At 55.6% G+C, this 21,070-nt stretch overlaps 7 non-coding genes and 3 pseudogenes across 7 annotated transcripts; all 10 read left to right on the top strand.

Moving 5' to 3' along the window:
- The first annotated feature begins 5,608 nt into the window (after positions 1-5,608).
- Positions 5,609-5,781, top strand: LOC126096339 (U2 spliceosomal RNA; annotated as a pseudogene).
- A 729-nt stretch (positions 5,782-6,510) lies between these two features.
- LOC126095940 (U2 spliceosomal RNA) lies at positions 6,511-6,703 on the top strand. Its single transcript, XR_007521999.1, has one exon. It is a non-coding gene; the product is annotated as a U2 spliceosomal RNA (small nuclear RNA).
- Positions 6,704-7,444: 741 nt separating this feature from the next.
- Positions 7,445-7,637, top strand: LOC126095929 (U2 spliceosomal RNA). The gene has a single exon (XR_007521998.1). It is a non-coding gene; the product is annotated as a U2 spliceosomal RNA (small nuclear RNA).
- Positions 7,638-8,349: 712 nt separating this feature from the next.
- Positions 8,350-8,473, top strand: LOC126096549 (U2 spliceosomal RNA; annotated as a pseudogene).
- A 547-nt stretch (positions 8,474-9,020) lies between these two features.
- On the top strand, positions 9,021-9,209 carry LOC126096316 (U2 spliceosomal RNA). Its single transcript, XR_007522050.1, has one exon. It is a non-coding gene; the product is annotated as a U2 spliceosomal RNA (small nuclear RNA).
- A 713-nt stretch (positions 9,210-9,922) lies between these two features.
- Positions 9,923-10,046, top strand: LOC126096538 (U2 spliceosomal RNA; annotated as a pseudogene).
- A 547-nt stretch (positions 10,047-10,593) lies between these two features.
- LOC126096305 (U2 spliceosomal RNA) lies at positions 10,594-10,782 on the top strand. The gene has a single exon (XR_007522049.1). It is a non-coding gene; the product is annotated as a U2 spliceosomal RNA (small nuclear RNA).
- Positions 10,783-11,496: 714 nt separating this feature from the next.
- Positions 11,497-11,689, top strand: LOC126095907 (U2 spliceosomal RNA). The gene has a single exon (XR_007521997.1). It is a non-coding gene; the product is annotated as a U2 spliceosomal RNA (small nuclear RNA).
- Positions 11,690-17,886: 6,197 nt separating this feature from the next.
- Positions 17,887-18,082, top strand: LOC126096261 (U2 spliceosomal RNA). Its single transcript, XR_007522046.1, has one exon. It is a non-coding gene; the product is annotated as a U2 spliceosomal RNA (small nuclear RNA).
- Positions 18,083-18,816: 734 nt separating this feature from the next.
- Positions 18,817-19,009, top strand: LOC126095896 (U2 spliceosomal RNA). Its single transcript, XR_007521996.1, has one exon. It is a non-coding gene; the product is annotated as a U2 spliceosomal RNA (small nuclear RNA).
- The last annotated feature ends 2,061 nt before the right edge of the window (positions 19,010-21,070 follow it).

Raw genomic sequence — 21,070 nt, 5'->3', positions numbered from 1 at the left:
CGCTGCCAGTCGGGGGAGGGTGAGTATGGGACACGATGCCGTGTCTGGCTCTCTGGGGCACCCAGAGAGGTCAGCCGGCGGGAGGTCACAGGCGAGGGCCCCCGAAGTTAGTAGGACAGGCCCTTCGTCCTTAGTTAGTGCTGGGCGAAAGCCACAGGTGAAAGCGGCCCGGGAAGTTAGTACCACAGGCCGCCTAGCCTTAGATAATAGAGAGGGGCTATGGCCACAGCCCAGTCCGGTCCCCGAAGCTAGTAGGACAGACCGGCTGGACTTAGGATTAACCTATGCGGCGGTCCTGACCCGCAGCAGCGTGGTGGGCTCACAGGCTGTCTTGCCCTCACCCTGTGTGAGTGTGCAGGCGTCTGTGACGCCCAGGACGGCGGTGGTTGCTACCCCCGCGTCGTGCGTACTATGTGTGCGCACGCCGAGGAGGTCTGGCATCCCCATGCCGATACGCTCTGCGACGTCAACCGCGTCGCCACGAGTGCCGAGCGCAAGTTCGGGAGGTGAAGGCAGCGTGCTGCCGACGCCTGTCGCCGAACGCGTCGTTCCGGCCAGAGGCGCGGTGTCAGGCAAAGGCAGCGGAACGCCGCTGCCCGCGTCGGCCACCGCGCCCCGTGGCGTACGCTGGCCACGTCGTGCGGCTAACGCAGGCGCTTCCCGCCCGCCATCTGTCGTGAGCGTGGGTACCGGCCTGGGACTGCCGCCCGCTTTCGCTACGCCGCCGACAGGTGGCTCTGCGATGCGGGTGGACAGTGGCAGGCAGGCCGCCTCGCTCGCCGCGACCGGTGGTGTTGCCATTCACGGCGCACCCGCGCCGCTGGCTGACGCACCAAAGGCCGCGCGCTCGGCGGATGCACCGGGCGGTGTGGTGCTTGTGCGGTCGCAGACGTACACGCGCCGCGTTCCCTCTGCCCTGCCGGCGGCTGCGTCGAGTGACGCCCGTCACTCCGCATCCGCTCAGGCAGGGAGTGTTGCTACTAAAAAAGCCTCTGTTGCAGACAACGAGTGGCACATAGTCACCCCACGGAGGGACAGACGCCGTGCTGCAGGACGCAGACCACCGCCCCCGGACCGACGGCGCATTATACCGCCCAGTCCGCAGAGCAATGGCCCGGCGCGAGCCAGCGCGCCTGGGCGGCCGGCGCGAGCTACACCTCGTGTTTCTCACGCCGGCGGCAGGGCGCGGGCGACCGCTGGGCCATCTGTTGGCGGCGCGGCGAACAACAGCCGCGGTGCGCCCGGCCCGAGCGCCAGGCCGGCGCGAGCTACACCTGGAGACGCCCGGCCGGCGCAGGCGACACCAGCCACCCCTGCGACCGCCACCCCATCTGGCAGCAATCGTCGGGCACCCAGTCCGCGTAACGACGGCCCGGAGCGAGCTGGCGCGCCCGGTCGACCGGCGCGGGCTGCACCTCGTGCTTCTCGCGCCGGCGGCGGGCCGCTGGCGACCGCCGGGCCATCTGTTGGCGGCGCGGCGAACAACAGCCGCGGTGCGCCCGACTCGAGCGCCGGCGCGGCGACTGAGAGCAGCACGGCACCACCACCGACGCAGACGACGGAGCAGCGCGACGTGAGCGGAGGGACTGCAGATGCGTCTCCAACAACTGGCAGCAAGAAGAGGAGACGCCGACGCCGTAACAACCGGCCCAGTCCCAACCTCCCGCCGCAAAACTCCCGTCCTACACCTACATCGACCAACCCTCCTGTACCCTCCGAACAGGGCGCAACCGAGGCAGCTCCGCCCCCCCCTCCCCCGGCCGACTCTCGGCTAACGGAGAGGCAGCGGCGCTGGCTGACGGCCCTGGAGAGCGTCCACAGCCAACCGTGGGACGCATTCGTCGCGGTCGTCGAGGACTTCGTCTCCGAGATCGCCGAGACGAAGCCACAACGCCAGGCAGCCGGAGATCGACAGGACGGGCCACCAGCAGCAGCGCACCGCGGCCAGGGCCGCGCCGACGCTGCTGCCAATCCCCCTCCTCCTGCCCCTACACGCGGCCGCGGTGGGCGGCGCGGTGGACGTGGCGCACGGCGCGCGGCGGCCGCCGAGCGTCGGTACGACGCGAATGCAGCATCTGAGATTCAGAAGCTGTACCGCACGGACCGGCGCAAAGCAATGCAGCGCGTCCTTGGCGAGACGTCGCCGTACTGTCAAATCGATGGCAGCGTGCTCGCGGAGCACTTTAAGAAGACCTACGCTAAACCTGATTTTTCCGTTACAGATGCACCAGCTGCTGTCCCGGACTTTGCCGCCACCACGCCTCCTGATGTCAGCGAGGAGGTCCTGCTGCCGATCACCCCTTCAGAGGTGCAACAGCGGCTCCAGAAGGCGAGCAACACTGCTCCTGGGGCAGACGGAGTCACCTACTCGGACCTGCGACGTGGGGATCCTGGCTGCCACGTGCTAGCCGGGATCTTCTCGCGCTGCTGGAATGAGCGGAAGACTCCGGTGCAGTGGAAAATATCCACTACCGTCCTCATCCACAAGAAAGGGGACGTCTCGGACGTGACAAACTGGCGGCCTCTAGCATTGAGCTCTACGATCTCTAAGCTCTTTGCTGCAATCGTTGCGGACCGCACTTCCCTCTGGGCGGAGCGTTTGAACCTGCTCTCCCCAGAACAGAAGGGCTTCCGTACGTTTGAAGGCTGCTATGAGCACAACTTCATTGTGCAGACGGCAATTGACGATGCAAGGCGCAGGGGAGGCCAAGCATGCTTTGCTTGGCTTGATCTGGCGAATGCTTTCGGTTCAGTGCCTCATGCTCACCTCCTTGGAGTACTGAGCAGGATGGGGCTGCCCGAGCAATTGCACCGTCTAATTGCCGACATGTACGATGGTTGCTCTACCCGTGTCCGTACATCTGACGGACTAACGGAGGAGATAGAGATCCAGGCGGGCGTCAAGCAGGGCTGTCCACTGTCGCCCATCGTCTTTAATCTCGCGCTCGAGCCGGTACTTCGCGCCGCAACCTCGCTCAGAAATGAGTGTGGTATCCCGCTTTGCGGCGTCAGTGTGAGTGCACTGGCGTATGCGGACGATATCGTGCTTCTGGCGCGGGATCCAGAGTCGATGCAGACGCTCCTCAATGTTGTGGGTGAGGCGGCAACGTGGGCCGGGCTTACCTTCAAGCCGTCGAAGTGTGCCACGCTTCACATCCGCCGTCGGGAGACACTAGGCTCGGTATTCGCCCTGCAAGGGGGAGAACCAGCCGTACTCGGTGCGGGTGACGCCTACCTCCATCTTGGCGTTCCCACCGGCTACAAAGTCTCGCAGACGCCAACGGATGCGATCGCGGCAATTCGACGCGACTTGCAGCGCCTGGACGCTTCCCTGCTGGCTCCCTGGCAGAAGATTGACGCCGTGCGCGTCTTTCTCCTCCCCAGGCTTGACTTTGTCATGCGGGGCGGAGCGGTCCGCAAGGGGCCGCTATCTGCACTTGACAAGGCAGTGAAAGCGGCCGTTAAATCATGGCTCTTTCTCCCGCAGCGCGCGTCCACTGAACAGCTGTACCTCGCGCTGGGAGAGGGAGGATGCGGCCTGACGCCGCTCGCGGACGCTGCGGACATCTCGACGATCGTCCACGGCTTCCGCATGCTGCACTGCGACGACGCCACCGTCCGAGACATCGCCTGGGCCACTCTATCTACGGCCGCGCGCCGCCGGCTGGGGAGGGAGCCGAGTCGATCCGACTTGGCCACCTACCTTAGCGGCAGCACTGAGGGCGACCTCGCAAGAGACGGAGGCGACATCCAGTCACTGTGGACGCGCGTCAGGAACGCCACAAGGCGCCTAGCGCCGCGTGGCGTCACCTGGCGCTGGAGTGACTTGCTTTCTGAGTTGCAGGTGGAGGTCGGCGGCCAGCCCGCCATCGCTGACGACGCGGAACACGGCGGCATCGGAGGGGTGACGCAGCCGGCCACGGAGGGGACGGCGCCCGGGACTTCACGACACCTCGAAGATGACGGCGATGGACCGCAGCACGATGATGACGGCGTGGGACGCATCGCCAACACTGGCGTCGAGCATGTCCGGGTGGGAGGGGGCGCCAAGCGTCTGCTCTCTCGGACGCTCCGCGAGTGTCTGAGGCAGCGCTTGCGCAACCTCCTACTCAGGAAACCTGACCAGGGGAAGGTGTTCGAGTGCACCAGGGACTCCACAGCGTCCAACCACTTCATAGCGGGAGGCAAATACACCCGCTTCGCAGACTGGCGCTTTATCCATCGCGCCAGACTCGGAGTCGTGCCTCTGAACGGTTGTCGCCGCTTTGATGGGCGGGCAAACAACAACAAAGCCTGCCGACGCTGTGGCCACGACAATGAGACGCTCCCACACGTAATCAACGCGTGTATGGTGCACTCAGCAGCCCTGCAATATCGCCACAACGCGGTCCTCAACCGCCTCGCGACAGCAGTCGCAGGGCGGCCAAGAAGAGGAAACACTGCTGTTCCTGACATCAGGATCAACCAAGCCGTCATAGGGGACAGCAGTGGGCTGCGTCCGGACCTCGTTGTAACTGACGAGGCCGCGAAGACTGTAACCATCGTCGATGTGACAATCCCCTTCGAGAATAGGCGGATTGCGCTCGACAACGCTCGGCAACTAAAGAGGATAAAGTACGCCGACGTTGCGCGCGGATTAGCTGCTCGCGGCTACTCCGTCACTGTCGACGCCCTGGTTGTTGGCAGTCTGGGGGCGTGGGACCGCCAGAACGATGCAGTGCTTCGGCACCTAGGCATCGCTAGCCGCTACTGCCAACTGATGCGGCGGCTGATGGTGTCTGACACCATCAAGTGGTCCCGCGACATTTACGTGGAACACATCACTGGCTACCGCCAGTATGTGTCCCCCTAGACTGTGGCATGCTCTGACGTCAGGCTGCGAGACCTTCGAGACTGCAGTCGTCGGAGAACTTCGAGGTCGGTGCCTTCGTGACGTCGGTGTCGAGATTCTCTTCAACGACGCGGGAACGGCGGCGCTACACCATCTTCGCGCCGCACTGCAGCAGTGCCGAGTCAGTAGCGGTGCGTGCGGTGCTGCCTGGTGCCCCTCCCTCCGTGGTGTCCGCCGAATATGGCCCCCACCCCGGTTGGCGCGGTGCTAGGCGGCGCCAAACGTGTGCCTACTGCCCGGCAGTCTCCAGCCAGCGTGGGAAGCAACACCCTCCTGCCACGACACCCCAGTGACGTCCGCCGCAAGGCAGACAGAGGGGAGAAGTCCGGCTGTGTGTGACCCGCCTGCGTGTGTGGCACACCAGCCGCTGGCAGCCGTGCATGTGCAGTGTGCTGTCAGGGCATGGAGATGAATGGAATAAAATAAAATAGCTCCTAAATTAGGTCCAATTTACCCCTGGTCGGACATGAGTAAGGCCGCGCCTACCGCGGGAATAGTCTTAAGGATAACATACTTAAGTAACCGCGCCTAACGCGGCCTCTCAATATTTAAGTAGTGGGCTTAACCCACGAAATAGAATAGGAATACAATACTTAAGTACGGTTAGAACCGTTTTTTCTTAATTTATCTGAACTTAATAAAACTGTAAAACTCGCATTATATAGAGTCTTTGATATTCTTTCTTAAAATTATACTTCGTAGTACTGTAACTAAGAATTATCTCGGAAAATAAAAATCTGTTCTTATCAGCTTAATATCTGATACGTCCTGCATCGCAGGACCAGAATATTAAACTCATTTTTGGCTCATGACGGAGTGCTAGGGGCTTGCTCCACCTCTGTCGCGGGTTGGCCCGGCATTGCAGTACCGCCGGGATCGGCCCACCTAAAATTAATTAAAACACAGCCTGAAATGGTTTAATATTCTGCAGTGATCAGATATTCCGCTGGTTGCAAAACTTGTCGTAGTTCTCGATGTGCCCAGTAGTTAGCTGCTTACACAGCACGTATTGTTTTAATTAATTTAAGATTATAATAAGTATTTTTTTTTTTTTTTTTTTTTTTTTTTTTTGCGGTTAGCCGGACCGCTCTTGCAGCCGCATTACACTGGGCTGGTAATTTATGGGGGCACAGAACGGTGCCTTCAGATGCCTCGTTGGCGTCTCTAATGGTCCGGCCACAGATTATTTTATTAAAATTTTTTGGAGTTATATCCTTAGCTCCTCGCGAACGTCGTCGTCGCCGCCGCACGCACGCAGAATACGTGTGTACACACACATATGCAGTGGGCGGTTGACGATGGGAGCATTCGACTAGGTGTAGCTCGCGCCGGTGTAGCTCGCGCCGGCCTGGCGCTGCTGTGGGGCGGCCTCTCGGCTTCTCCACTGCCCTGGCAGCTAGCGGCGTTCAAATGGGACTCGCAGTTTTCTCTTCGACATGGAGGGTAGTACTGGGCTGTTGCCGAGTGCTCTCGTGAATTGTCGTTCCTTCCGGCACTTGCTTTTGCGATGTTTTCGACGGTCGCCTGTTGCCATATCGGCCCGTACCACCGTGTGTCACTCCCACATGTGGAGCGCACACGCTGCAAGCATTTAGGCCCTTCCTCTGCGGATTTTCCTTATCGCTTCTCGGCCTTTTGGCTAAGATCAAAGTGTAGTATCTGTTCTTATCAGCTTAATATCTGATACGTCCTGCATCGCAGGACCAGAATATTAAACTCATTTTTGGCTCATGACGGAGTGCTAGGGGCTTGCTCCACCTCTGTCGCGGGTTGGCCCGGCATTGCAGTACCGCCGGGATCGGCCCACCTAAAATTAATTAAAACACAGCCTGAAATGGTTTAATATTCTGCAGTGATCAGATATTCCGCTGGTTGCAAAACTTGTCGTAGTTCTCGATGTGCCCAGTAGTTAGCTGCTTACACAGCACGTATTGTTTTAATTAATTTAAGATTATAATAAGTATTTTTTTTTTTTTTTTTTTTTTTTTTTTTTTGCGGTTAGCCGGACCGCTCTTGCAGCCGCATTACACTGGGCTGGTAATTTATGGGGGCACAGAACGGTGCCTTCAGATGCCTCGTTGGCGTCTCTAATGGTCCGGCCACAGATTATTTTATTAAAATTTTTTGGAGTTATATCCTTAGCTCCTCGCGAACGTCGTCGTCGCCGCCGCACGCACGCAGAATACGTGTGTACACACACATATGCAGTGGGCGGTTGACGATGGGAGCATTCGACTAGGTGTAGCTCGCGCCGGCCTCGCGCCGGTGTAGCTCGCGCCGGCCTGGCGCTGCTGTGGGGCGGCCTCTCGGCTTCTCCACTGCCCTGGCAGCTAGCGGCGTTCAAATGGGACTCGCAGTTTTCTCTTCGACATGGAGGGTAGTACTGGGCTGTTGCCGAGTGCTCTCGTGAATTGTCGTTCCTTCCGGCACTTGCTTTTGCGATGTTTTCGACGGTCGCCTGTTGCCATATCGGCCCGTACCACCGTGTGTCACTCCCACATGTGGAGCGCACACGCTGCAAGCATTTAGGCCCTTCCTCTGCGGATTTTCCTTATCGCTTCTCGGCCTTTTGGCTAAGATCAAAGTGTAGTATCTGTTCTTATCAGCTTAATATCTGATACGTCCTGCATCGCAGGACCAGAATATTAAACTCATTTTTGGCTCATGACGGAGTGCTAGGGGCTTGCTCCACCTCTGTCGCGGGTTGGCCCGGCATTGCAGTACCGCCGGGATCGGCCCACCTAAAATTAATTAAAACACAGCCTGAAATGGTTTAATATTCTGCAGTGATCAGATATTCCGCTGGTTGCAAAACTTGTCGTAGTTCTCGATGTGCCCAGTAGTTAGCTGCTTACACAGCACGTATTGTTTTAATTAATTTAAGATTATAATAAGTATTTTTTTTTTTTTTTTTTTTTTTTTTTTGCGGTTAGCCGGACCGCTCTTGCAGCCGCATTACACTGGGCTGGTAATTTATGGGGGCACAGAACGGTGCCTTCAGATGCCTCGTTGGCGTCTCTAATGGTCCGGCCACAGATTATTTTATTAAAATTTTTTGGAGTTATATCCTTAGCTCCTCGCGAACGTCGTCGTCGCCGCCGCACGCACGCAGAATACGTGTGTACACACACATATGCAGTGGGCGGTTGACGATGGGAGCATTCGACTAGGTGTAGCTCGCGCCGGCCTGGCGCTGCTGTGGGGCGGCCTCTCGGCTTCTCCACTGCCCTGGCAGCTAGCGGCGTTCAAATGGGACTCGCAGTTTTCTCTTCGACATGGAGGGTAGTACTGGGCTGTTGCCGAGTGCTCTCGTGAATTGTCGTTCCTTCCGGCACTTGCTTTTGCGATGTTTTCGACGGTCGCCTGTTGCCATATCGGCCCGTACCACCGTGTGTCACTCCCACATGTGGAGCGCACACGCTGCAAGCATTTAGGCCCTTCCTCTGCGGATTTTCCTTATCGCTTCTCGGCCTTTTGGCTAAGATCAAAGTGTAGTATCTGTTCTTATCAGCTTAATGCTGGTAAGGTCGGATACAAAACACATAGATACGCGATGTATTTTCTTTAGTCATTGGACTCCTAATGCCCGATTTTGACGAAGCTGCAGTGGCGGCTCCGGAACGTGGCCAGCCTTGCTGTGAGGGCAGCAACTGCTGGTGCTACTGCCGGACTCGCCCTGCATTGAATACTTCTCCCTCATTTTCTCCCGATTTTGACTGAGGGTTGCGAGATGCTCAGGCCCCATCTGCCCCCTGCTCGATCGATGGCCGACCGATCTGGAGCGCGGCAGATGCAGACCGGTCTCGTGTGTGTCCAGCCTTCGCTGTTGACACCGGCGGCAGAGTGCAGCGCCGTATGCGGCTGCCCATATGAGCCCTCGCTCTGCTCGCTTTCCTTTCTTTTTCCCCCGGCCAGCTACGTCTGGACTTCCACCGGGGTTGAACACAAGCTTATGACACTCTCCATCTTGGCCAGAACAATTCTCTGGGTCACACCAAGATCTTATATTCCTATAGATAATTCTTAGTTACGTCCGCCCGAAGTGTGATGCTCCGGTGAATGGCAGGCGCCGTTGAGCAACACCCTCGTGGCTGCTCCCAATTCCTACCGAATGTGAACCTCTCCTAAGTTCCTTTCCAAGTATTACCTCAATGACTAAAAAAATCTGTTCTTATCAGCTTAATATCTGATACGTCCTGCATCGCAGGACCAGAATATTAAACTCATTTTTGGCTCATGACGGAGTGCTAGGGGCTTGCTCCACCTCTGTCGCGGGTTGGCCCGGCATTGCAGTACCGCCGGGATCGGCCCACCTAAAATTAATTAAAACACAGCCTGAAATGGTTTAATATTCTGCAGTGATCAGATATTCCGCTGGTTGCAAAACTTGTCGTAGTTCTCGATGTGCCCAGTAGTTAGCTGCTTACACAGCACGTATTGTTTTAATTAATTTAAGATTATAATAAGTATTTTTTTTTTTTTTTTTTTTTTTTTTTTTGCGGTTAGCCGGACCGCTCTTGCAGCCGCATTACACTGGGCTGGTAATTTATGGGGGCACAGAACGGTGCCTTCAGATGCCTCGTTGGCGTCTCTAATGGTCCGGCCACAGATTATTTTATTAAAATTTTTTGGAGTTATATCCTTAGCTCCTCGCGAACGTCGTCGTCGCCGCCGCACGCACGCAGAATACGTGTGTACACACACATATGCAGTGGGCGGTTGACGATGGGAGCATTCGACTAGGTGTAGCTCGCGCCGGCCTGGCGCTGCTGTGGGGCGGCCTCTCGGCTTCTCCACTGCCCTGGCAGCTAGCGGCGTTCAAATGGGACTCGCAGTTTTCTCTTCGACATGGAGGGTAGTACTGGGCTGTTGCCGAGTGCTCTCGTGAATTGTCGTTCCTTCCGGCACTTGCTTTTGCGATGTTTTCGACGGTCGCCTGTTGCCATATCGGCCCGTACCACCGTGTGTCACTCCCACATGTGGAGCGCACACGCTGCAAGCATTTAGGCCCTTCCTCTGCGGATTTTCCTTATCGCTTCTCGGCCTTTTGGCTAAGATCAAAGTGTAGTATCTGTTCTTATCAGCTTAATGCTGGTAAGGTCGGATACAAAACACATAGATACGCGATGTATTTTCTTTAGTCATTGGACTCCTAATGCCCGATTTTGACGAAGCTGCAGTGGCGGCTCCGGAACGTGGCCAGCCTTGCTGTGAGGGCAGCAACTGCTGGTGCTACTGCCGGACTCGCCCTGCATTGAATACTTCTCCCTCATTTTCTCCCGATTTTGACTGAGGGTTGCGAGATGCTCAGGCCCCATCTGCCCCCTGCTCGATCGATGGCCGACCGATCTGGAGCGCGGCAGATGCAGACCGGTCTCGTGTGTGTCCAGCCTTCGCTGTTGACACCGGCGGCAGAGTGCAGCGCCGTATGCGGCTGCCCATATGAGCCCTCGCTCTGCTCGCTTTCCTTTCTTTTTCCCCCGGCCAGCTACGTCTGGACTTCCACCGGGGTTGAACACAAGCTTATGACACTCTCCATCTTGGCCAGAACAATTCTCTGGGTCACACCAAGATCTTATATTCCTATAGATAATTCTTAGTTACGTCCGCCCGAAGTGTGATGCTCCGGTGAATGGCAGGCGCCGTTGAGCAACACCCTCGTGGCTGCTCCCAATTCCTACCGAATGTGAACCTCTCCTAAGTTCCTTTCCAAGTATTACCTCAATGACTAAAAAAATCTGTTCTTATCAGCTTAATATCTGATACGTCCTGCATCGCAGGACCAGAATATTAAACTCATTTTTGGCTCATGACGGAGTGCTAGGGGCTTGCTCCACCTCTGTCGCGGGTTGGCCCGGCATTGCAGTACCGCCGGGATCGGCCCACCTAAAATTAATTAAAACACAGCCTGAAATGGTTTAATATTCTGCAGTGATCAGATATTCCGCTGGTTGCAAAACTTGTCGTAGTTCTCGATGTGCCCAGTAGTTAGCTGCTTACACAGCACGTATTGTTTTAATTAATTTAAGATTATAATAAGTATTTTTTTTTTTTTTTTTTTTTTTTTTTTTTGCGGTTAGCCGGACCGCTCTTGCAGCCGCATTACACTGGGCTGGTAATTTATGGGGGCACAGAACGGTGCCTTCAGATGCCTCGTTGGCGTCTCTAATGGTCCGGCCACAGATTATTTTATTAAAATTTTTTGGAGTTATATCCTTAGCTCCTCGCGAACGTCGTCGTCGCCGCCGCACGCACGCAGAATACGTGTGTACACACACATATGCAGTGGGCGGTTGACGATGGGAGCATTCGACTAGGTGTAGCTCGCGCCGGCCTGGCGCTGCTGTGGGGCGGCCTCTCGGCTTCTCCACTGCCCTGGCAGCTAGCGGCGTTCAAATGGGACTCGCAGTTTTCTCTTCGACATGGAGGGTAGTACTGGGCTGTTGCCGAGTGCTCTCGTGAATTGTCGTTCCTTCCGGCACTTGCTTTTGCGATGTTTTCGACGGTCGCCTGTTGCCATATCGGCCCGTACCACCGTGTGTCACTCCCACATGTGGAGCGCACACGCTGCAAGCATTTAGGCCCTTCCTCTGCGGATTTTCCTTATCGCTTCTCGGCCTTTTGGCTAAGATCAAAGTGTAGTATCTGTTCTTATCAGCTTAATATCTGATACGTCCTGCATCGCAGGACCAGAATATTAAACTCATTTTTGGCTCATGACGGAGTGCTAGGGGCTTGCTCCACCTCTGTCGCGGGTTGGCCCGGCATTGCAGTACCGCCGGGATCGGCCCACCTAAAATTAATTAAAACACAGCCTGAAATGGTTTAATATTCTGCAGTGATCAGATATTCCGCTGGTTGCAAAACTTGTCGTAGTTCTCGATGTGCCCAGTAGTTAGCTGCTTACACAGCACGTATTGTTTTAATTAATTTAAGATTATAATAAGTATTTTTTTTTTTTTTTTTTTTTTTTTTTGCGGTTAGCCGGACCGCTCTTGCAGCCGCATTACACTGGGCTGGTAATTTATGGGGGCACAGAACGGTGCCTTCAGATGCCTCGTTGGCGTCTCTAATGGTCCGGCCACAGATTATTTTATTAAAATTTTTTGGAGTTATATCCTTAGCTCCTCGCGAACGTCGTCGTCGCCGCCGCACGCACGCAGAATACGTGTGTACACACACATATGCAGTGGGCGGTTGACGATGGGAGCATTCGACTAGGTGTAGCTCGCGCCGGCCTCGCGCCGGTGTAGCTCGCGCCGGCCTGGCGCTGCTGTGGGGCGGCCTCTCGGCTTCTCCACTGCCCTGGCAGCTAGCGGCGTTCAAATGGGACTCGCAGTTTTCTCTTCGACATGGAGGGTAGTACTGGGCTGTTGCCGAGTGCTCTCGTGAATTGTCGTTCCTTCCGGCACTTGCTTTTGCGATGTTTTCGACGGTCGCCTGTTGCCATATCGGCCCGTACCACCGTGTGTCACTCCCACAAGTGGAGCGCACACGCTGCAAGCATTTAGGCCCTTCCTCTGCGGATTTTCCTTATCGCTTCTCGGCCTTTTGGCTAAGAAGCACCCCGCGAGCGGAGCGTTCTGTTGGGTTCTGTCGCGGGTCGTGGGTCTCCTCTCGCTTTTAGCGATCGAGGATCGTTTCGTTTGTTCTAAATTTCTCCGTTGTTGAAATTTTTGCCGTGACATGACCAGCCGGTCGAACAGTATACAGTGTGTGTTCGACAGGGCGGCAAGACGGCCGACCGCGTTTGAAATACAGGAATGGATTTTTGGAGATCTGCGTGTACCGGAACATGATGTTGACACCTTCCAACTGGATTTCGTCTTGTTTTCGTTATTTGTGAAATTTGTAGACCAGGAGAAATACGAAAAGTATGGCCTGGCTTTAGCGGGCGAACATCCGTTCCGCTACTTCGATGGCTCTGTCGGAACAGTGACAATCGTGCCGTCTGGGTTTGGCATACGGACTGTGCGGGTGTTCAACGTACCCCCTGAGTGTCCCAATGAAGTAATCGGCCGCGTCTTATCGCGGTACGGCACGGTGCTCAGCATCACGAATGAGAAGTGGGGCAGTGCCTACCGTTTCCAGGGCAACAGTGGCGTTCGTAGTGTCCGCATGGACCTCCGCCAGCACGTACCGTCGTATTTAAATATTGCGAGTACCAGAGCCCAGGTCACCTATATTGGGCAACCGCAGACTTGCTCCCTTTGTCAATCCACGGAGCATCTCCGCGTGGACTGCCCGCGCCGGCGCCCTGTGCAATTGCCGCGGGAACGGCCTGATGCTACGAACCTTGTACCCCTCCTCAGCGAGGTAGTGGCGGGCGCTGCCCCCCGTCCCGCTGAGAGGACTGACGTGTCGCCTCCGACAGCGGCAATGCAACCGGCACCCAGTGCATCGGCTGACGGCCCCGTACCGGACCCGACGCCCGTTGTGGCGGTACCGCCAGCGGCGTCTGACGTACCTGCGGTGGCGAGTGATGTTGTCACTGTAGAACAGATGGAGGTGGTTCTTCCTACCCCACCCCTCCCGGCAGATGACGCTAAGTCCCCACGACGTCGTCATAGGCGCAAGAAGGCGCACCCCGACCGGCCAGCGGAGGAGGAGGACGTTTTACGTCCCCATGAAAGCAGCAGTGAGGCCGAATCTCAGGCCTCCTCAGTTTCCCGCTCTGTTTCCGCCGACCGCTCGGGCGGTATGCGGCAAACTGCTCGGCAATTAGAAGCTCTTATTAGCTCATCGCGAGATCGGGGAGCACTCCCTGCAAAACGGAAACATGACCAGGGTAGCGACCAGCCGCTGCAACGCACCCGTACCCTTTCTCATCCTACTGCGTCCGAACCGTCTGCGCCGCCACCTTCTGACTATCCAGCCGATGGGGGGCGCCTGAACTGGGCTGACGACGAGGGCGATGACATGCGTGATTAAGTGGGCTCTTCCCCACATGAGCTGCTTAGTATTTGTTTCTCACATCTGGGGTGTTACAGCAGGGTTCCGGTGTGGATGTTTCCACACCTGCTTCCCTACGGCCGTGACCTTATCTGCCGTTGTTTCCTCTGTGTTGCTCTCCCATGCCTGCCTTTGACCATCCGCCGGGAGCCCTCTCCCTTTTAACGGTCAATATTAACTCCATCTCCAACCCGGTAAAACTTCGCTCTCTGAAGGACTTTCTCCGCCTTGGTGCGTTTGATGTAGTATTTCTACAGGAGGTTTGTGCCCCCTTTCTCTCCGACCTGGTTGGTTATGAGGCACTGTATAACATCGACCCCGACGCCCGGCGGGGTACTGCTTTGCTCTACCGATCTGAATTCACTCCATCCAATGTTACCACGCTACCCAACGGTCGCGTTCTTGCATGTATCCTTCAAGATGTCCTTTTCCTAAATGTCTACGCTCCTTCAGGTGCTAACCACAGGCATGACAGAACAACACTTTTTCAGACTGATCTCCCCTCTTTCTTAGCAGCTCGTCGCCCTATCGTCTTTGGCGGAGATTTCAACTGTGTGGTAGCCGATGTTGACCAGGTCCCGACGCCCATGCGGTGTGAAGCACTCGCTTCACTCCTTCAGGCGGCTGACCTTACTGACACGTGGCGCCACTTTCATCCCGCCTACACGCAATTTACCCACATCTATCCCACTGGAGCCAGCCGTATTGATCGTGTCTATGTCTCGGCTGATTTGACCCCCGCCCTTTGTGCCGTCCAAGTTATACCAGTGGCCTTTAGCGACCACTGTGCGTACTCGTGTTCCTTGCGTATCGCGGGTCCGACCCCGATACCTCGTGGCACCTCTTGGAAGATGAATACCCGTCATCTGCCAATGCCCGAACTTCGTACTCTTGTCACGGCAACATGGCGGGATTGTATCGCGGACACTTCCCGGTACCCTACCACGGTGGTTTGGTGGCTCCGCTGTGCGAAGCCTCGGCTACGACGTGTTATCCAGCAATATAGTCGGGAAGTCGCCCACTGGAAGCGTAGCACGTTAGCCTTCTATCAGCAGTGTCTCACTGACGCCCTGACTCTTCCTGCTGACAGATACGATCAGATACGCATGCGTCTCAACAAAATTAAAGCGAAAATCCTTCGCTTCTCTCAAGAGAAGGCCGAGGGTCTGGTGGTGAGGTGCCGTTCTGAGTCCCTGATTGAAGGCGAGAGGCCATCCCTTTATCACCTGGCCTCTGAACGCACTCGTGCCAAGAAGGCCACCATTCTGCGCCTTAAGACTGACGATGGTACGCACATCACAGACTACCGCGAAGTCCTCCAACACCTGACGGACCACTTCACGCATCTCTTCCAGGATGTTGAGGTCGACGTCGCCGCCCAACGTACACTTGTCAGTGGGGTCCCAACCTCTTTGGACCGTCATGACCGCGACTCTTTAACCGAGTCCCTTACCCTCGCTGACCTCACATCTGTCCTCCGTGCCTGTCCGGGACACAAGTCACCTGGTCCTGACGGACTCCCTTATGAATTCTATCAACACTTTTGGGACCTGCTCGGCGAACGTTTCTGCACGATGTGCGAGGAGATTTTTGATGGATGCGACTTACCCGCTGAATTTTTAACTGGACGTATTGCCCTTATTCCCAAGGTGACTGGTCACTGTCGAGCTCAAGACCTGCGTCCTATCACTGTTCTTAATACTGACTATAAGTTGGTGGCACGATGCGTGGCCTCTCGTCTCAAACAGGCCATGGCTAAGGTACTCTGCCCCACTCAATCCTGTGGCGTTTCGCGTCGGAACATCTTCACCGCCGCTTCCCTGTACCGCGATATTGTCTCACTCACCGCCAACACTCGCACCCCGGCTGCCATTCTTTCCTTGGACTTTGCCGGGGCCTTTGACAGGGTCTCGCACCCTTACCTGCTGGCTGTTATGTCGCGAATGGGTTTTGGGGAGCGTTTCATACGCATCATCCGACATTTCTTGGATGGGGCGAATTCCACCATCATGGTGAACGGGTGCCGGTCGCGCCCCATTCCCATCAGACGGTCAGTTCGACAGGGGTGTCCCCTGTCGATGTACTTGTTTGCCTTGGCGCTAGACCCCATGCTGCGCGACATTGGCCGGTTGGTCGACGGTGTCGCTCTCCCAGGCGTCACCTTCCGCTGTGCGGCCTACGCAGATGACGTTGGTGTGTTTGTTGCTAACGCCAGGGACATCGATTCCGCTCGCCGAGTTCTCGACGTCTATGAAAGGGCCTCCGGTGCTCAGTTAAATCCAAATAAAACAGTACTGCTTCCGCTTGGGCCACGATCATTGACCGTCGAACGCCCATGGTACCGAGTTGTGGGAGAACAGCGTATCTTGGGTCTTGAGGTGACTGCCTGCCCGCAGCGTATGTTGACACTCACGTGGCGGCGGCTTCTCACGCGCATCAGGGGTCTCTGCGTGAGCCACGCTGATCGACGTCTCGACCTCCATCAAAGAATCCAGTTGATCAATACTTATATCCTCTCACGGGCATGGTATGTCGCACAACTCCTTACGCTGCCGAAACAGATCGGCCGAGCCATCTCACAAGCGGTATACTGGCTCTTGTGGAGGCATGCGCTGTTCAAGGTTGACGCGCGGACTTGTACGCTGCCGACGTTCGATGGCGGCCTCGGCCTCATTGACTTTTCCCGGAAATGTGCGGCCCTTCTGATTCACCGTGTCGCCACTCTGCGCGACGCCGACCCCGGTGGGACTACAGCGGTCCTCTTCGACCGTTATCGTCCACACTCGGCACGTGCACCGGTCTGTTTGACGCATATTCCGTTCCGGCTGACGACGGTAAAAGACTATTACCTCCATCGCAGCTATGTCCTCCCAGTGGCCACGGACAAGGCGCGCACGTCGCGGCGCCTTTACCATGCACTACGAGGCCAGCCTACACCACATAAATTGGAGGACAGACGACCGTCAGTCATCTGGCGCCATGTTTGGGCTAATATTAACAACTCAGCCCTTTCCACGGAAGTTTCGGCGCTCTGGTATCGTGTCGTCAATAATTTAATCCCCACCAACCAACGCCTGGCGGCCATCCGTCTAGGGCCCTCGGCTGCTTGCGGCCGGTGTGGTGACGTCGACACCAGAGAGCACCGTCTCTTGTGCCCTCACGTGGCGGAAGTCTGGAACCTTGCCCGTGTGCTCTTAGCGCTGATTGGAGGAACGACGCCGGACAATGTGTCGATTGACTGGTTCCTTACCCCTGATCTTCAGACCAACCCCCGGACGCGACGTAATGCGATGGTGTGGCTCTTGGGCCACACCATTTTCACGATCTATGACCTTTCCCTTACCACTGCTATCTCCTTCATGGAGTACCTGTGGAGCCAACATCGCTTGGCGGAAGCTACCCGAACTTACACCATTACCTTTGCTAGATTTTTAAGAGTCGCAATGGTTCATGGTTACCAAAGGGTATTCCAGGCCGACTAAGGCGCCTCTTCCAGGCCTTGCCTGTGTCTTCCCTGGAGCTCTGTCACTTGAATTTTTCACATTTCCCTTGACTTGTCTATGCCTTTGAGTGGTCGTTGACCCTCTAGGCACCCCTCGAGTAGCCTCTTCTCTGTTACTCCTGGACTGATAATCGGACACATGAGCAATCATGTGCACTCTGTCTGGAATAGTATTAAGAAATTGGAAACCACGTAATACATCTTAGAGAATCCTTATTTCGTTACTTCTCTGGGCGATGGAATTATCTCGCCGATTTCGTTTTCAGTTGTGTGTGCTGCCGTCCCTGTTTTATTTGCCTTCCTTTCTTTCTTTCTTTCTTTATTTTTTTACTTTCTTTCTTTCATTCCTTGCCTCACACCTGCAAGTCGAGGTGTCTTTAAGAGTTGTGTGTCGTCGCTCCCTGAGGCATAGCGGAGTGTGCCTCAAATTTACCATTCGACTTGCACCAGTCAGCACTCAACATTAAGTGCTGTGACGACACTAGAGGATGGCGGCAATTTGGAGCGGAAAAGGTTGGGCTATAGGGGAGGTAGGAGGCCCATTTAAAAAAAAAAATAAAAAAAAAAAAAAAAAAGTGTAGTATCTGTTCTTATCAGCTTAATATCTGATACGTCCTGCATCGCAGGACCAGAATATTAAACTCATTTTTGGCTCATGATGGAGTGCTAGGGGCTTGCTCCACCTCTGTCGCGGGTTGGCCCGGCATTGCAGTACCGCCGGGATCGGCCCACCTAAAATTAGTTAAAACACAGCCTGAAATGGTTTAATATTCTGCAGTGATCAGATATTCCGCTGGTGGCAAAACTTGTCGTAGTTGTCGATGTGCCCAGTAGTTAGCTGCTTACACAGCACGTATTGTTTAATTAATTTAAGATTATAATAAGTATTTTTTTTTTTTTTTTTTTTTGCTTTCAAGCCGGACCGCTCTTGCAGCCGCATTACAATAGGCTGGTAATTTATGGGGGCACAGAACGGTGCCTTCAGATGCCTCGTTGGCGTCTCTAATGGTCCGGCCACAGATAATTTTATTTAAATTTTTTGGAGTTATATCCTTAGCTCCTCGCGAACGTCGTCGTCGCCGCCGCCGCACGCACGCAGAATACGTGTGTACACACACATATGCAGTGGGCGGTTGACGATGGGAGCATTCGACTAGGTGTAGCTCGCGCCGGCCTCGCGCCGGTGTAGCTCGCGCCGGCCTGGCGCTGCTGTGGGGCGGCCTCTCGCCTTCTCCACTGCCCTGGCAGCTAGCGGCGTTCAAATGGGACTCGCAGTTTTCTCTTCGACATGGAGGGTAGTACTGGGCTGTTGCCGAGTGCTCTCGTGAATTGTCGTTCCTTCCGGCACTTGCTTTTGCGATGTTTTCGACGGTCGCCTGTTGCCATATCGGCCCGTACCACCGTGTGTCACTCCCACATGTGGAGCGCACACGCTGCAAGCATTTAGGCCCTTCCTCTGCGGATTTTCCTTATCGCTTCTCGGCCTTTTGGCTAAGATCAAAGTGTAGTATCTGTTCTTATCAGCTTAATATCTGATACGTCCTGCATCGCAGGACCAGAATATTAAACTCATTTTTGGCTCATGACGGAGTGCTAGGGGCTTGCTCCACCTCTGTCGCGGGTTGGCCCGGCATTGCAGTACCGCCGGGATCGGCCCACCTAAAATTAATTAAAACACAGCCTGAAATGGTTTAATATTCTGCAGTGATCAGATATTCCGCTGGTTGCAAAACTTGTCGTAGTTCTCGATGTGCCCAGTAGTTAGCTGCTTACACAGCACGTATTGTTTTAATTAATTTAAGATTATAATAAGTATTTTTTTTTTTTTTTTTTTTTTTTTTTTTGCGGTTAGCCGGACCGCTCTTGCAGCCGCATTACACTGGGCTGGTAATTTATGGGGGCACAGAACGGTGCCTTCAGATGCCTCGTTGGCGTCTCTAATGGTCCGGCCACAGATTATTTTATTAAAATTTTTTGGAGTTATATCCTTAGCTCCTCGCGAACGTCGTCGTCGCCGCCGCACGCACGCAGAATACGTGTGTACACACACATATGCAGTGGGCGGTTGACGATGGGAGCATTCGACTAGGTGTAGCTCGCGCCGGCCTCGCGCCGGTGTAGCTCGCGCCGGCCTGGCGCTGCTGTGGGGCGGCCTCTCGGCTTCTCCACTGCCCTGGCAGCTAGCGGCGTTCAAATGGGACTCGCAGTTTTCTCTTCGACATGGAGGGTAGTACTGGGCTGTTGCCGAGTGCTCTCGTGAATTGTCGTTCCTTCCGGCACTTGCTTTTGCGATGTTTTCGACGGTCGCCTGTTGCCATATCGGCCCGTACCACCGTGTGTCACTCCCACAAGTGGAGCGCACACGCTGCAAGCATTTAGGCCCTTCCTCTGCGGATTTTCCTTATCGCTTCTCGGCCTTTTGGCTAAGAAGCACCCCGCGAGCGGAGCGTTCTGTTGGGTTCTGTCGCGGGTCGTGGGTCTCCTCTCGCTTTTAGCGATCGAGGATCGTTTCGTTTGTTCTAAATTTCTCCGTTGTTGAAATTTTTGCCGTGACATGACCAGCCGGTCGAACAGTATACAGTGTGTGTTCGACAGGGCGGCAAGACGGCCGACCGCGTTTGAAATACAGGAATGGATTTTTGGAGATCTGCGTGTACCGGAACATGATGTTGACACCTTCCAACTGGATTTCGTCTTGTTTTCGTTATTTGTGAAATTTGTAGACCAGGAGAAATACGAAAAGTATGGCCTGGCTTTAGCGGGCGAACATCCGTTCCGCTACTTCGATGGCTCTGTCGGAACAGTGACAATCGTGCCGTCTGGGTTTGGCATACGGACTGTGCGGGTGTTCAACGTACCCCCTGAGTGTCCCAATGAAGTAATCGGCCGCGTCTTATCGCGGTACGGCACGGTGCTCAGCATCACGAATGAGAAGTGGGGCAGTGCCTACCGTTTCCAGGGCAACAGTGGCGTTCGTAGTGTCCGCATGGACCTCCGCCAGCACGTACCGTCGTATTTAAATATTGCGAGTACCAGAGCCCAGGTCACCTATATTGGGCAACCGCAGACTTGCTCCCTTTGTCAATCCACGGAGCATCTCCGCGTGGACTGCCCGCGCCGGCGCCCTGTGCAATTGCCGCGGGAACGGCCTGATGCTACGAACCTTGTACCCCTCCTCAGCGAGGTAGTGGCGGGCGCTGCCCCCCGTCCCGCTGAGAGGACTGACGTGTCGCCTCCGACAGCGGCAATGCAACCGGCACCCAGTGCATCGGCTGACGGCCCCGTACCGGACCCGACGCCCGTTGTGGCGGTACCGCCAGCGGCGTCTGACGTACCTGCGGTGGCGAGTGATGTTGTCACTGTAGAACAGATGGAGGTGGTTCTTCCTACCCCACCCCTCCCGGCAGATGACGCTAAGTCCCCACGACGTCGTCATAGGCGCAAGAAGGCGCACCCCGACCGGCCAGCGGAGGAGGAGGACGTTTTACGTCCCCATGAAAGCAGCAGTGAGGCCGAATCTCAGGCCTCCTCAGTTTCCCGCTCTGTTTCCGCCGACCGCTCGGGCGGTATGCGGCAAACTGCTCGGCAATTAGAAGCTCTTATTAGCTCATCGCGAGATCGGGGAGCACTCCCTGCAAAACGGAAACATGACCAGGGTAGCGACCAGCCGCTGCAACGCACCCGTACCCTTTCTCATCCTACTGCGTCCGAACCGTCTGCGCCGC

This window comes from Schistocerca cancellata, chromosome 1, assembly GCF_023864275.1.
Source record: "Schistocerca cancellata isolate TAMUIC-IGC-003103 chromosome 1, iqSchCanc2.1, whole genome shotgun sequence".
Taxonomy (NCBI): domain Eukaryota; kingdom Metazoa; phylum Arthropoda; class Insecta; order Orthoptera; family Acrididae; genus Schistocerca; species Schistocerca cancellata.
Note: the sequence above shows the minus strand (reverse complement) of the source record. Positions and strands in the feature narration are given on the sequence as shown.